This window comes from Mytilus galloprovincialis, chromosome 6 (assembly GCF_965363235.1).
Source record: "Mytilus galloprovincialis chromosome 6, xbMytGall1.hap1.1, whole genome shotgun sequence".
Taxonomy (NCBI): Eukaryota; Metazoa; Mollusca; class Bivalvia; order Mytilida; family Mytilidae; genus Mytilus; species Mytilus galloprovincialis.
In genome coordinates, this window is record NC_134843.1 from 32,568,090 (window position 1) to 32,583,985 (window position 15,896).

The 15,896-nt window shown below is 30.8% G+C and overlaps 1 protein-coding gene across 1 annotated transcript in view; it reads right to left on the reverse strand.

Moving 5' to 3' along the window:
• LOC143079385 (putative cytochrome P450 CYP44) overlaps positions 1 to 15,599 on the reverse strand; it is a 47,885-nt gene extending 32,286 nt beyond the window's left edge. Inside the window, exon 1 of the mRNA XM_076254674.1 lies at positions 15,470 to 15,599. The gene's annotated coding sequence lies outside the window, so the exon portion shown is untranslated. The remainder of the gene's footprint in view (positions 1 to 15,469) is intronic.
• Between the last annotated feature and the right edge of the window lie 297 nt (positions 15,600 to 15,896).

The following is a 15,896-nucleotide window of genomic DNA, read 5'->3' on the forward strand; positions in this document are numbered from 1 at the left end:
AGCAACAAATAGATTAAACAATTAACCATAATGTTATCATTTTTGGGGTAGATTCACACACGTTTGTGCTAATATATATATATAGAGCTCAAAATCGCAATGAGATGTCAATGGCGGATCCAGGGGTGGTTAAGGGGGGGGGGGGGGTGGACCGAGTGGTTGGAACCCCCTTTTTTGGGGGCTGATCAATGCATTTGAATGGGGACATATAGTTGGAACCCCACCTTTGTCCTGGGTTGGGAACACCCCCTCTTTTTTAAATGGCTGGATCCGCCCCTGCATGTTGAAAAAACTCATAAATAACCAGATCTAATAATACACGTTTTGCAAATATAGGAAAACCTCAACAATTGCAACAATCTGATTAAATAAAACAATTCCTATGTCAGGTTGATCTTTTGATTTAATTAATTTTTTTTTCTGGGGGGAGAGGGGAGGTCCTGTTGTTTTTTTTCCCCTGTAATTAACACCCGGTACAAGCTGTTTGAATGAATTTGAAATTGAGGGCATATATTGCCTGTTTCTCAGATATAAAACCTGGTTTGGTGTATCCATGAAACGTTCTGGTAACCAGTTCGATCGTATGTGTTACTAACGGTATAATGATCGCGCTCAAAAAAAATATTTGAAAGTGAACATTTAACGTAGATAGGAACGGAAGTCAATAATAAGTAGTGTGCGTCTCATTAAAATTTTAGAACAAAAACTGGCCTAAAACTGAGAGAATGATGTGGCACATATATAAGTTCGTTTTATAAATAAACCACAAAAATAATATGTCAGTGCTGTTTCAAAGTCATAAGATCGTTCTTGAATCTCATTCTGTATGGTTTACATGTCACATTGATATTAACCCTTTTCTTATTCTCGTTTCCCTGTTTCAAACATAAAATGTAATGCTGTTACTTTCAAAATAAAATTTAAAATTTCTATTTGTAAAATCAGTTTTTCACAAAATCGTTGAACTAATATTAACCAAGAGCTTTATAACTTTTAAAAATTAACTATGCAAAGCAAACAAATTTTATCATAATATAGAAACAAAAACACTTTACCTCCAAATACGTTCCGACCGTGGATGAAATACAACAGCAAAATCGGTATTTATATAAAATTCACTGAACTTCATATATGGAGGTCCGAGATATGAGTGAAAATGATGTGACGATATTCATACGTATTAATATTTGAAAGAATGTAGCAAAATCTAAAATTCAATGAAATTAAATTTTGAATTTAAAATTAGCTTTTAATCTGTTTGGTTTTATTATTTTAAGGCTGATAATCATATTGGTCTAATTGTTCAAATTGACGTCAGATACACAAAAATCATTGGTTAACCTGTGAGACTTTGTCAATTATTCCAGACTGCTGATTGTGACCGCATGATACAAAAAAAGATTACAATTATGAATGAAATATGTTAAAAGACTTTAATTATGAATAAAGAATGCAACAGGACTTTAACATATGAATAACTAGGTTAAAATGATGTAAGTTTATCATACCATTAATTTATATCCAATCATATAGTAGTATTAGGTTTTTTTTTTGTAATTAAAAAAATATATAATTATGTTTGGTTTAAATCTTTTTATATTAGCAACGCGTCGGTAAGTACAGAAGAGGGAGAAAATATCAGTCAAAGCCGTACATTTGTCATTGATTCCGTTCCGGAACTATTTTCCTCTTACTTCTAGGTATACAGTAGTATATGGATCGGAGCTGGAATACATCGGAGTTCGAATATCAGAGCTATGAAAACAGTCGATAAAAAAAAATAGACTATGCAAAGGTCATAAAGAAAACCCATTCAAATTACAACCATCAAATCACGACACAGAAAACTAACGATAAAGCCCCCGGAACATCACACAGAACGGATGGTAAATTTAGGTTTTCTGACCTGCGTTTTTACAAAATAATCTACGACTAAAATTAACCGTAAGCATATTGAATTGTTCATGAATTTTGATCAATTAATGTCGTAGGCGTTTTTGTGAAATGTAGGCCATGCTTGATTTGGAAGAGTAAGTAAGTCTATGGTATAACTCATGTTGTGTTCTATGTAATGGAACAAATAGAAATATAAATAACTTATTGGTATGGCACTAGCTAGGTTGATTAATGACATAATTTGTTATAAAGCTATTAAGTTCAAGAGTTCAAGCTGTGTTAATTTGGTGTCACGTTCAACAGTCTATAAAGTTATCAATATCTGAAATTATTCGACTGATGACTGGTTTACAAAATCCACAGGCCTTGACAATTCCTCTTTCAGAACATCTTGACATATTTCATTGGTCCTGCTGCATTAATTTTATTACTTTCCAACTTTTAGGATAGAAAAATTGTATCAGAGTATCTTGAAGTTTGGCAAAAAAATATTGAAAGACCTACCAATTTCGATTTCAAGACCTCCACTTGCGGGGTTCGAACACACAACCTCAGTGTCAGGCTACTGATAGAATAGATAAACTATTTGAACCTCTCTTCCAACGAGGCCCCCTTTATTTGAGATTTACAATGTGTCATACAAAAGAAACATCAAATTTAACGGCATTTTTTCTCGACTACAAATAAAAACAAAAGACAAATTACATTACTATAAATGTATCTTCGTATTTATAATTTTCAAAACTAAAGAAAATATTCACTTTTCCTCATATTTTTTCTGACCATGTTTGTAAAACTAACAGCAAAATAGATTTTTATATGAAATACATGTATCGAGGAATTAATACACGAGTGCAATGTACAGCTAATGTCCTAATGTTTGTAGAGTAAGACTTTAGATGGATTGCTATGTGTGTATAATCGTTTGCTCAAGCTTTTACAGTTATTAAGGTTGACATCTTCAAACAAAAAAGAAGGCATAGTTAAACTTATTTATGTATATGTAAATCATAATAATTAAATCTGATTGGACGTCATCTCAAATGCAATTGTACAATATATACAAACAAAGCAAGCAAGCTAACCAAAGTCGTACTCTACATGCAGTAGGAAATTAGCTGTAAACCAATACGATTTTCGATACATCATATCGAGAATCTCAAAGTCATCTTCAACTATTCACATAACCACACACACAAAGTATGACCTTTGAAATTTTGTACCATTCATAACTATTTTTCACTCAACCACAAACATTTTTATGATGGATGCATAAAGTTTAGTATGTCAAAGTTAACGTATTAAAGTACAGGACTTCCTGGAATATTTATTGAAATCCGTATTTTAATTTACATAACTCCAAAATTTATTATCAATATCAGATAATCTCATTGGATAGACATTTGGATACCCTTAATTATTTAATCCCATAAAAATCTGGATGACTTTGGTATCTTTAAGCTATCCTTAATGTTAAATTTTATTACAATCCTTAAAATAATTATAAAGGACACGATTTAGCAATTTGATAATAGAATAAGGAAGTCACACTTTGTCCTTCTTAAAAACATTAATCGTCATCTATGTAATATGGTGTTGCTATCTGGTTTAAGGATATGACCACAGTCTTGATTATGGGTTTATATTCTTTATTTATGGCATTTTGTGCGGTGGGAGCGACATTTGTTAGTGGTTTCGTAATATGCATATGTTTTTGTGTCTTGGAACTTTGGTGTTAGTATCAGAATCTTTGAATTATTCGTTTAATTTATCACCGACTTGACATGGAGATATAAAGAAACTTTCCTATGGTTTGGGTGCCTGGTTATCGTCACGTATCGTTATTAATTAATCTGTTTGGTTTTTCTTTCAATAAGGTGCATACTTTTCCTACTTATCCAAACGTCAGAAACAAAAGGTTTTGGTTACCCTGAATGACCTGTTTAAACATTTGCTATATCATTCAAAAATGTTTGAGGATATCCGATTATGACCATAGAATTAGCCACAACAATTTACAACAATTTACAAATATAGTTTGTCTAAATGCATATGAAGATTAACCTACATCAGAAACGCTCTTATTTAAGATTTGAAATCCAAGATTGTATAAATACTTGACCCCCCAAATCCACCAAAGACCACCTTTGCCCAACCAATTAGTTGAAACAATGAGTTGGGTCTTTTAGATGTTTTTGTGAATTACAGAGATACTATAAAGTTTCTTTGTAATTGCTAAATTTATTATTTAAGAAAATGCATGATAAAAACAATGTCAATAACAAAACACTGCCTAACCAATGACAGTTGTTATTCATTCCTTTGATGTGTTTGAGCTATTGATTTTGCAATTTTATTATGTACTTTCAGTTTGAATTTTCCTCGGAATTCAGCATTTTTGTGATTTTACGTTTTACCTAGCTGATGATACCATTGGGGCAACAGTCTAACAACAGTGGTATAAATGCTTAAAATAATTATAAAGGACACGATTTAGCAATTTGATAATAGAATAAAGAAGACGCACTTTGTCCTTCTTAAAAACATTAATCGTCATCTATGTAATATAGTGTTGCTGTCTGGTTTAAGGATATGACCACAGTCTTGATTATTTGGATCCTCAATGCTCTTCAACTTTGTACTTGTTTGGCTTTATAATATTTTGATATGAGCGTCACTGATAAGTCTTATGTAGACGAAACGCGCGTCTGGCGTACTAAATTATAATCCTGATACCTTTGATAACTATTTAAAACACCACTGGGTCGATGCCACTGCTGGTGGACGTTTCGTCCCCGAGGGTATCACCAGCCTAGTACTCAACTTCGGTGTTGACATGAATATCAATAATGTGGTCATTTTTATAAATTTCCTGTTTACAAAAACTTTAAATTTTTCGAAAAACTAAGGATTTCCTTATCCCAGGCATAGATAACCTTAGACGTATTTTGCACAACTTTTTGGAATTTTGGATCCTCAATGCTCTTCAACTTTGTACTTGTTTGGCTTTATAATATTTTGATATGAGCGTCACTGATGAGTCTTATGTAGACGAAACGCACGTCTGGCGTACTAAATTATAATCCTCGTACCTTTGATAACTAAGTATAAGTGATAGAAAATGAAAACAACACTTTTATTCTGGGTTACATTGACCTTCACCTCTCAATACGTGTGAAACCCCGAAGATTTCTTCGAACAGTAAAGCAACAGTAGTATTCCGCTGTACAAAAGTCATAAATCGATTGAGAGAAAACAGTTCCGGGTTACAAACTAAACCCAGGGAACCCAACAACTATAAGAGGAAAACAACGAAACAACAAAAACACTGAAGTGCAACAACAAATAAACAACAATGCAACATACATAGAAACTAATTTTTAGATAACAACTACATTATTTCTGACTTAATATAGGAAATTTTAAGAAAAAAATGTGGGTTGAACCTGGTTTTGTGGCTAACAAAACCTCCCGCTTTACATCAATGTTAGATATACTGCTAAAATGACAACATTACATGACAGGGATATAGTACAAATAAATGCAATAACACTTATAGATATGATAAAAAATGCTTTTTCAAATGAAAAAGAGATCTTATTTGAACTGTTTCCTGCTTTTTAATCGGGTTGTTATCTCTTTGACACATTCCCCATTTCCTTTCTCAATCTTATTATTTGTTACAATATCTGTAATTGATAGAGAATAAAATTACACTATTTTTAGAAATATTTCCATATTGCATAAGTTTACAATAGTCCTGACTATAGTTTCTCCTCGAATATAGTGTTCTTGAAAAAGAGTAAAATTTCTATATCTAAGCTTCATCTGATCATAGATATAATAACCTATTTAGCTATGATCTAATCTTCTTACTACTCTGCCCTATTTTTTCATAGATGTATTTGATTTATCATTAACTGGGTTGCAGAATGGGGTTTCCATTATATATATATAAAAAGGCAAAATCTACAGAAAAAGTAAAAGAATAGAGATAAAAGAGCAAAAAAAGAAGGAAATTATATTGGGGTGCTAAAATGTAAAAAATAGAGAACAACGAAAAACAATATAAGGACGATAAAAATGACTTAAACAAATTCAGAATATAATAATGAATGAACTCATCTAGATCCGTTATCATTAGTGTAAGTGCAAAATAAAGTCGAGCACTTGTTCTCCGTCGCAGATTTGTTTCACTGTCAATCATACACATCCTATATTTAAATAGAGTAATCTGGGTCTAAATTACGTTTTGTTACAGTATTAGCGAGATCTTTTAACGAATACTAAACACTTAATGATATAACACACACGATGTAATCTTATTTCATATCAAATTGTTGACAGGCAAATGTTCGGAATACGATTTTATTAAGTATGGAAAGGTTATAAATACTTGGAAGCTAGTTCTTGATAAACTCGAATATTCACAAAATGTATAGCAGGCATTTTAAGATACATTACAATCTTTATATTTAGATTTCAGTACCTACTTTATTTTTTTTTTTTTTTTTTTTTTTTTTTGATAATGATCATGTTAAAATTCATTCCTCTCTTGAATAAAAAGACCATGATGATTAGGTTAAAGAAATAAAATCTGGTGATCTTTATGGAGTGTAACATAATATACATCTTGAATTCTAATTTGTGTTTGAAATGTTTATTAAACTTCAGAAATTATCATAACTATTATGTTCTTCATATTTTTTTTTTTCATTTTTATTCAGTTTGCATGCGGATTACCCACAAATTGGAATGATAATATTTTGATTGAAACATGAAAAATACGTCAAATAACATCAGTCTGATTTGATTGATAAACATTTTGGGAGGGTATATTTTCTTTTAAAATAAAGTATCTTTTTGTTGGCGTCTTTGTCAGATTTATAAGTATACTTTATAATATTTTTATGTTAGTTGTGTTGAAAAAAGAGGGGCTAAAGATACCAGAGGGTCAAGTCAAACTCATAGATCGATAATAAACTGATTACACCATGGATTTATGTGATCTATATTCACACAATTTTGGCTGGTGAAGGACAATTATTGTCACACTAATCAATTTTATCTGTTTGTGTTACGTATCCAATTATATTATCATAAAAGAACTAATGTCATACCATCGGGAGGTTTGGATAGTTTAAAACAGGTTTAACCAACTGCCGGTCCAAGTAAGAAATATGACAGTTGTTTTCCATTCGTTCACTTAGTTAATAAAGTCTAATGTGTGTTTTTCTAGTTTTGTTGACTTCCCTCTTTTTGCCTTGGAATTCGGTATTATTTTTAATGTATTTTTTTGCTTTAACCTTTTTAAAGCAGTTAAAATACAATCAAGACCATCACGGCTGTCAACCTAAGAATTCACACACCATTCACATATGCAGCAAAGTAACACTATAAAATAAGGCGTTAAAACTGTTATCCTAATGCTAGCAAGCTAAAGGTTGGGTTGGCTATCTGTTTATATATGCATATTTGTTTGCTCAATCATTATGATTAAGATCGACATCTTCAATCACTGGATGGGCGGGGGTTCAAATTGTAAACGTTGCTAAGCTTCCCATACAATGTATAAGAAGTTGATGTGTTGTCTTTGGTTTTAATTTGTAACCCTAATTTGTTTTCTCTCAATCGATTTATGACTTTTGAACAGCGGTTTACTACTGATGCCTTTATTTATAACGTATACAATAAACTCATCATAGATACCAGGACTTAATTTAGTATATACGCCAGACGCGCGTTTCGTCTACAAAAGACTCATCAGTGACGCTCGAATCCAAAAAATTTAAAAAGGCCAAATAAAGTACGAAGTTGAAGAGCATTGAGAACCAAAATTCCTAAAAGTTTTGCCAAATACAGCTAAGGTGATCTATGCCTGAGGTAGAAAAGCCTTAGTATTTAAAAAAATTCAAAAATTTGTAAACAGTAAATTTATAAATATTACCATATCAATGACAATTCATGTCAGCGCAAAAAGTGCTGACTACTGGGCTTGTGATACACTCGGGGAAATAAATCTCCACCACAAGATGAAGCTCCGGCTATCTATTGATAGCAGATATCAATTTAAATTACAATGCTTGCGCAAACATTTATACAAACAAAACACCTTTAACTTGCTAGCATTAGGATAACAGCTTTAATCAATTTGGTTTTTGGACATACCATAATAATATCGAAGAAATATAAACTCGTGTTATAAATAGAATTATTTTTTTTTTACATTTTTATTGTAATTATAATCATTTATTCTATAAGTATATCTTGTACTTTTCGAGGTGTTAAATATGAATCACACCAAATAACGCGTGGCATAATATTTTCATTTGCCACAGAGTTTTCTTCTTTTAGACAGACTCGATATCACGATATTCAGGATTTAATTGCATTTATGAGTATTAGTATATCTTATTGGATGTACTCTATAAAGTCACCCCTGGAAGCATGATTATAAAGGACATTTATTAACAAAAAATATCTATTTATAAGTATTACGACATCATCACGAGTATTGTGACATAATGGTAGGTTATTGAAGAAAAATAAAACGCAAACATTGTTTTTTTTTAATGTTTCAATTACGATGAATTAAGTAAATTTATATCATGATTTAAACGACCATCATTCGTGTTAATAAAAGACATTTGATAGATTATATCTTAGAGATATCCTGGTCATAAAGAGTTATGGGTTTAAGATCAAATTTTATTATGATGTGTCTTTTTACATGTTTTTGAATATTTCCTTATTGCATTTGGTTTACAATACTATTGCGTATAGTCTCTCCCTGGGTCAAACTTCTGAATTCGGATTTTGACACCTTTTCTTTCTTATAAATAGGAGTGTATACTTTTGAAATCCAGAATAGTCATTGTGGTTGTCATTTGAACGTTAACCACTTAAAAATGATGGCTAACTTTAATCCTTACTTCTTTTATTACTTTAAAGATGAATTTGTGTCATAATGACGATTTTCAAAATCATCTTTTTAAAATGTTTTTGATAAAAAAAAATCCTCTTATAAATTTGTAGAGAGAAATTGTATCCCATATTTTCTATACATGAAACCCCAAAACATAATTTTGAAATCGTCATAATCTGAGAGGCTTTGCACCATGAAGATAGATAATTTATTAAATTTGTTTTTTCTTTAAAAAAAAAGACTCTCTACTGTCTATTTTCATTTGGTTATTGAGCTCCGAATATTTCTAAGTATTTACACAGTTCGTTCAATAATAAATAAACTCATCATAGATTCCAGGACTAAATTTTGTATATACGCCAGACTCGCGTTTCGTCTACAAAAGACTGATCACTGGCGCTCGAATCCAAAAAAGTTAAAAAGATCAAATTACGTTCGAAGTTGAAGAGCATTAAGGACCAAAATTCCTAAAGGTTTTTGCCAAAAACAGCTAAGGTAATCTATGCCTGAGGTAGAAAAGCCTTAGTTTTTTAAAAATTCTAAATTTTGTAAACAGTTAATTTATAAATATAACCATATCAATGACAATCCATGTCTGACTACTGGGCTGGTGATATAACTACAGTGTGCATTGTACTTTAGGATATGATCTGGAAGATGGACAAGGGACACACAAAAAATAAGTCTCCTCATTTTGTATTATAGATACTTGTTATGAAGTATTTGTTCATAATCTATCCACACCTAATTAAGCATAAATTTAAAGATCCAGTAAAGCATCAATGTATATCGATATAGCTTTCTTCAAATTCGATCGTAATTTAAGAGTGTCTTTATTATTTGCAGAGATGAATGCATAAGTTATTTTATACAACCATGGAAGTAATATAGTCAAAATAATACTTCAATGATATGATCAAGGAGGTTGTATTTCATATAACCTCATTGAGATAACATATTGATAAAGGTGCAACATTTTTACTGAGTCAGACTTTTTAGTTTTTCGACACTATCAATCAAATTGAGTTTTTTCAAAATTTAACATAATTTTTTTTTTTGTCATCTGCTGGACTACAATAATTTTCGTTCTCATCAAATTGGCGATCATAATATTTTTTGGGAATAAACCATAACCCGCTCCTCTTTCCTTTGAGTTAAATGGTCGTTCCCGAAGTCCTACATGTTTTTTTAAATAATGTAGAGTATTGATGGCTATCAAAAGCAATGATTAATTTGTCGTCGTTTTTACACCTGACACACGATGTTTAAACCACAGCTTGTTGTAAAGGTCTTATCATCAACTGTTAAGATTAAGTATCAGCAATAAAGGCTTTTTCATTTAACATATTGAATTTTTTTCATCATATCTATGTTACACATATACTTTTTCAGTCACAGATGATGTTGATTCGTAAAATATATATAATTATTAGTTTATATCATTGATAATTGTAAAATGATGCAAATACTAAATCGAATACACTAATGAATTGAAAAAAAATTTTATAAAAGAGGGGCAAAAGATACCAGAGGGACAGTCAATCTCATAGATTGAAGATAAACTGACAATACCATGGCTAAAAAAAAACCAGACAAACAGACAAATAATAGTACACAAGACACAACCTAGAAAACTATTGACTAAGCAACACGACCCCCACCAAAAACTGGGGTGATCACAGGTACTCCGAAAAGGTAAGCAGATCTTGCTCCATATCTGGCACCCGTCGTGTAAAAAATAGACATTGGTTGTTTAAACTTTAGGTAATGATATGCGATATGGAAAATAAGCGACGAGGCTTACTGATTTCGAATAATTTTTTTTTCTATAAATAGGTGTTTTCGATTTAATATTCATATTTTTTTTTATAATCATCAACAATATAAATTAACAGATATTTTTATTTTACGAATTTACATTATCTGTGACTGAAAAGGTAAATAAGAAGGAAAAAATATTAAATTTACTCTTTATATACTTTGTTGAAATGTTTTAATGACTTTAAGCTATCTTTTTTTTATCTATCAATCATCATTATTTTTATAAAATAATTGCAGCAACTTACCTTTTATTTTGTTTGATGTTACAAATAGTTTATATTGAAACGCTTTCCCCGAGTATTTGAATTTTTGAAAAGTTACCGCACGTTTTATGCTAAAAATGTTGCCGAGTTACATTATTATGTTTTCGCATGGGGTAATATGTACTCCTACGTCGTTTATATATTACCATTATTGAATGCACAATATAACATCGATTATTTAACTCCCACACGGGGCGAGTGCATACAATATAATTGATATGAATATATATTGCTTATGTGTTATACGCATTTTGTTTTGACGATTAACTCAACATAGGTTTATATAGCTATAGAAAACTTAATGCAAGAAATTTAAAATATCAGAGTGTGAATTTAAATCTTCAATTTTTATACAATAATTCTTTCAAATTCGCTGACAATACATGTTGAAAGCTTGAATGAAACACGATTATATTGTATTTTATATATCTGATAATTATTCTGTTTTATATTATTGGTGTAAAGTCGTCTCCTTCTTTACTTTTTAAATTGAAAGAAATCCCAACGAACTATAAAAATGATAATTTTAAGTTATATATATTATTTTTTGGCGTGTTTTTCATTCTAATTTATATATTTAGATTTGAAAACAATAATGTAAAAAAATAATTTATATTATTTGAAAAAAGAGCTTCAAAACCCTCAGTTTTAGTATCAGTTTTCAGATAAATTTGATTGATTTACATGTACAAGTAGTATGATTCAACAATGAAATTACATTTCCATAAATGTAAACTCTGAAATATAATAAAAGGCATATACTAGTAACTTAAGAAGCAATGACTTTAGCAGACAAATGTTATCGTCAGAAGACCAACTTTCTCTTAAATTATGAATCCATAGACAGCACTGTTCTTTTACACTTTATCAAACCCATGCTATTGATATTTGATAAGATAATACTAAAACAATGGAAAATAAGAAATAGGATTACTTAAATAATTGATTCCAAAACTTATATTTGATTTTTTTTACATAAAATAGAATATGTAAGAATGGGACTTTTGCTTGAAAATTAAAGATGGCATGATTTTCAATATTTTGGATCATTCAAAACAGTTTTAGCAATCATTTATAGTTGAAATTTAAACTTCATATTGTGTGGTTATTATTTCGCCTTTCAAAATTGTGTATACAGTTTTATTATGATTTCAATTCAAATCCTTGGGCAATTTGTTGTTTCAGTTTGAAAACCGAACATTTTCAGGAATATTGACCCGATATATCACATTATGGAAGGGGAATTGTGAAAAATACCAGTCAAGGGACTGTGGAATTTCCCAAGCCGATAGGCGAGGGAAATATGGTCCAAAGACTGATTATTTAATATATCTGTTTAATTACACCGAATAGATATTGATTGCAACTGTATTTTCAGGTGAAGGGAAATCGTAGAACCACGGGAATAATTGGAATAACTTAATTTAATTATATTTTTTTTTGCATGCAATACTAAATCTTACAAATTAATAATGTTTATATTTTGTTATATTGTTTTCTAAAGCCTCGGTCACACCTTACCGGATAGCTCGAACGGACGCCTAACGGATAACTTTTTTTCAATCCGTTCATGTCCGTTAGACGTCCGTTCTTATCCGTTAGACGTCCGTCCATATCCGTTGCATGTCCGTTAAGCGTACGTTTTATCCGTCGACGTCCGTTCTGTCCGGTGGAAAATTTTGAGCATGTTCAAAACTTTGAACGGACGTCCAACGGATAAAATGTCCGTTGAACGTCCGTTAGTCGTCCGTTTTGTACGGTACTCGTCCGTTTTGTACGGTACTCGTCCGTTTCGTTTCCGTTTTGTAGCCGTTACGTGTCCGTTATACATCCGTTGGAGGTCTGGAAGATAAATTCGCCAACGGACGTTTAACGGATAAAACGGATGTTGAACGGACGAGAAACGGACTTCTACCGGACGTATAACGGATAAAACAGATGATAAACGGATCTGAAACGGATAAATGCCAATTGAAAATTTCGTGTCAGAAATGCCAATTATTGGTATGTCAGATTTCTTAAGGTTCATGAATTCTTATTATTCATAATCGATCTTAGAGTATAGGCACGTCAACACAATCAAGCAGTTCTTATTCAGGTCAGACACTGCTCTTTGGCGGAATTTTGAAGAACAAACCAAAACCAGTTACACAGAATCATTTTGAATATTTATGCAATTTACATGTATTATTATTGTCGCCTTTGATTTTTCCGTATATCTTGTTCATCTGTTTTATCCGGTACGCTTCCGTTATGTGTCCGTTTTATGCGGTACTCGTCCGTTGGATGTACGTTCGACATCCGTTTTGTCCGGTACGTGTCCGTTTCTCGTACGTTACATATCCGGTGTGTGTCCGTTATGCATCCGTTACACGTCCGTTTTATTCGGTCAGTACATCAACGGACTCCCAACGGATAACAATTTTGTCAACGGACAACTTTTATTTTCATCCGTTAGGCGCCCGTTCGTGCTATCCGGTAAGGTGTGACCGAGGCTTAAGTTAACAAAGTAATAACAAATGAATTTAATTTTGATTATTTTTTTTTTACTCCACGTCTTGTCAATTTAGTTCATACATATTTTCTTCGGAAAATGCTTGTGCTAAGTCAGGAATATATTATAGCAGTTGTTTTTCACTTGTTCCGTTAATTGATAGCCATTGATTTTGGTCAATTTTTACGGAATTTCCCTTATTGAATTTGTATTGGAGTTCGGTATTTCCATTATACTGTATTGCTCCATACAGAACGCAAATAGATAAATCGAAAATCATATATCAGAAAATGTTATCAATTTTATACACGAGACTCTATTGATTGAACTCAGCTTGATTTTAAATTTGACACAGTCAGTAAAATAATATACCGTTATAAAAACCCAGCACATCTTTTAATCTTAAGTTAAATGTTAGTTGTTTTCGTTAGGTGTGTTTGAGCTTTTAATTTTGCCATTTGATCAGGAACTTTCTGATTTGAATTTTCCTTGGAGTTCGATATGCTTGTCATTTTACCTTTTGCCATACTGACTTGAAAATTGACTATAAATGTATAATTTGTTTAAAATATTTATATATATTTTGAATAGAAATATGAATTCTACAAGGACAATACGCCACCTTTAATTGCAAAGTCTTCAATTTTTACAATAATATGTAAACTGTATATTTTATAAATTAACTAGATGATATTATCTTGTCACTTTAATTCAGAACAGCCACATGCGATGACATGATGACGTATTACAACATACAACAAAATGATATAGTTTACCAATTATTTATATATTCCAAAACGATTCACCGAGTTTAGAAAGTAGGTAAACTTACGTTGCCTCAAATATCTTTATTGAAAAAATATCGAACACCAATATACATTCAAAAAGCGGACGCCAATAAAAAAATATGTTGAAACAATAATTTCTTTACATAGTTTCGTTAAATTGACAGAATTGGATGAGCTACCAAAGCCATAAATTGTGAAAATGATAGTATTTTCTGACATAGCAGTCAAAACAGAAATATTACACCACAGACAGACAAATGACTTAAGTCACACAGATATATAGGACACAGGTTATTCAATCAGTTCTTTGAATAATGTATCTTGTATCACAATTTCATTTGGTAAAGCTTTTGTCCATATCTAATTATTGCAATCAACAATAATTCGAAAATAGAATACATATATGATATTACTATCTTTTATACTAAATCATGCAGCCCAGTAGTCAGTAATATGTCACTGAAATTTAATAACATATCTTTTTTCAAATTTTTCGTTTATGAATTTAAAAGCTATTGAAGATAAAAGAAATTGCTAAAAGATATGGCAACCAATATGAGCTGAATATTTGATTGACTATTTGTTGATTGATTTTGTTTGTTCATTTTCATCATAACAAATGTTGATGTCTACCAAAAAAAACCAATTCAAATCGGATAATAAAAAAACTAAACAAACAGACATTAATGTAGATCATTTTCCTTGTTAATTTTTATTCTAAGAAAGGCTTGTCTCTGTTGATATTTATTTATTTGTTCTATTTGAGTTTAACTTTTATCCGGGATAAGTTAGTGCAAACATATGTACAAATTTCATAAATTTTCCTTTTAAATATACAAATCAAGATTTTTAAAACTCGAAACCCGAAAAAATCCAAACTGAGGGAAAAGAATGCGTCAGCAAGATCAAAACTCATCTAAGATATCTAAGATATCCGTTTTGTCGGTATACATGCTTTACCCACCAGCCGAAACCACACTCAGTCAAAAAAAGTAGCAATAGTGTAAAGACCGAAATCAGTGAATTAACAGTTCAAACAACCATATTACATGTGTATTATCTGAAGATCAAAGAACTAACGTTATGACACCCTCAATACACTGGAGAAATATGTATAAAAAATTTTTTTAAATAGCCGGAAGTAAATAAAGCTTTCTTTGCTAGACGAATTTGCAGCGCTAGTTTTGAAAATTAAAAAAAAATCATTAGACATAATAAATAAAATCCAAATTCTAATTTAAATTCTCTCACAATATAAATATAAAATAATGTTATCACTTACCAATAAAGAGTATGCAGTGTTAAAAATATTATAGTGTCTTCTGTAACATACAAATATATCAAGCTCCGTGATAGTAATAAAATACTTATAATGATTCCAATATCTATTTATCATCAGATATATTTAAGATATAATATATCACGATGTTTCTCATCATATGATAGGTGTGCACGTCACTTAATTGTACTAGCCAGTCAGCTGATTCAGGTTTGTAATCAAAACTCTAAATTTGGAAAAAATGACATTTTAAACAAACAAAATTAAAATGTTGCATAATGATTTACAAAAAAGAATATGTCTAAAAGATTGATTAATTAGATAAATTCCTTTTAGGTATTATACAGTAGTCTTGATTTATATCGTGTGGTGCATTACTGCTAAAGATTAAAAAAAGTTCAACAAATAACGGCTAATCAGTGGGACTAAA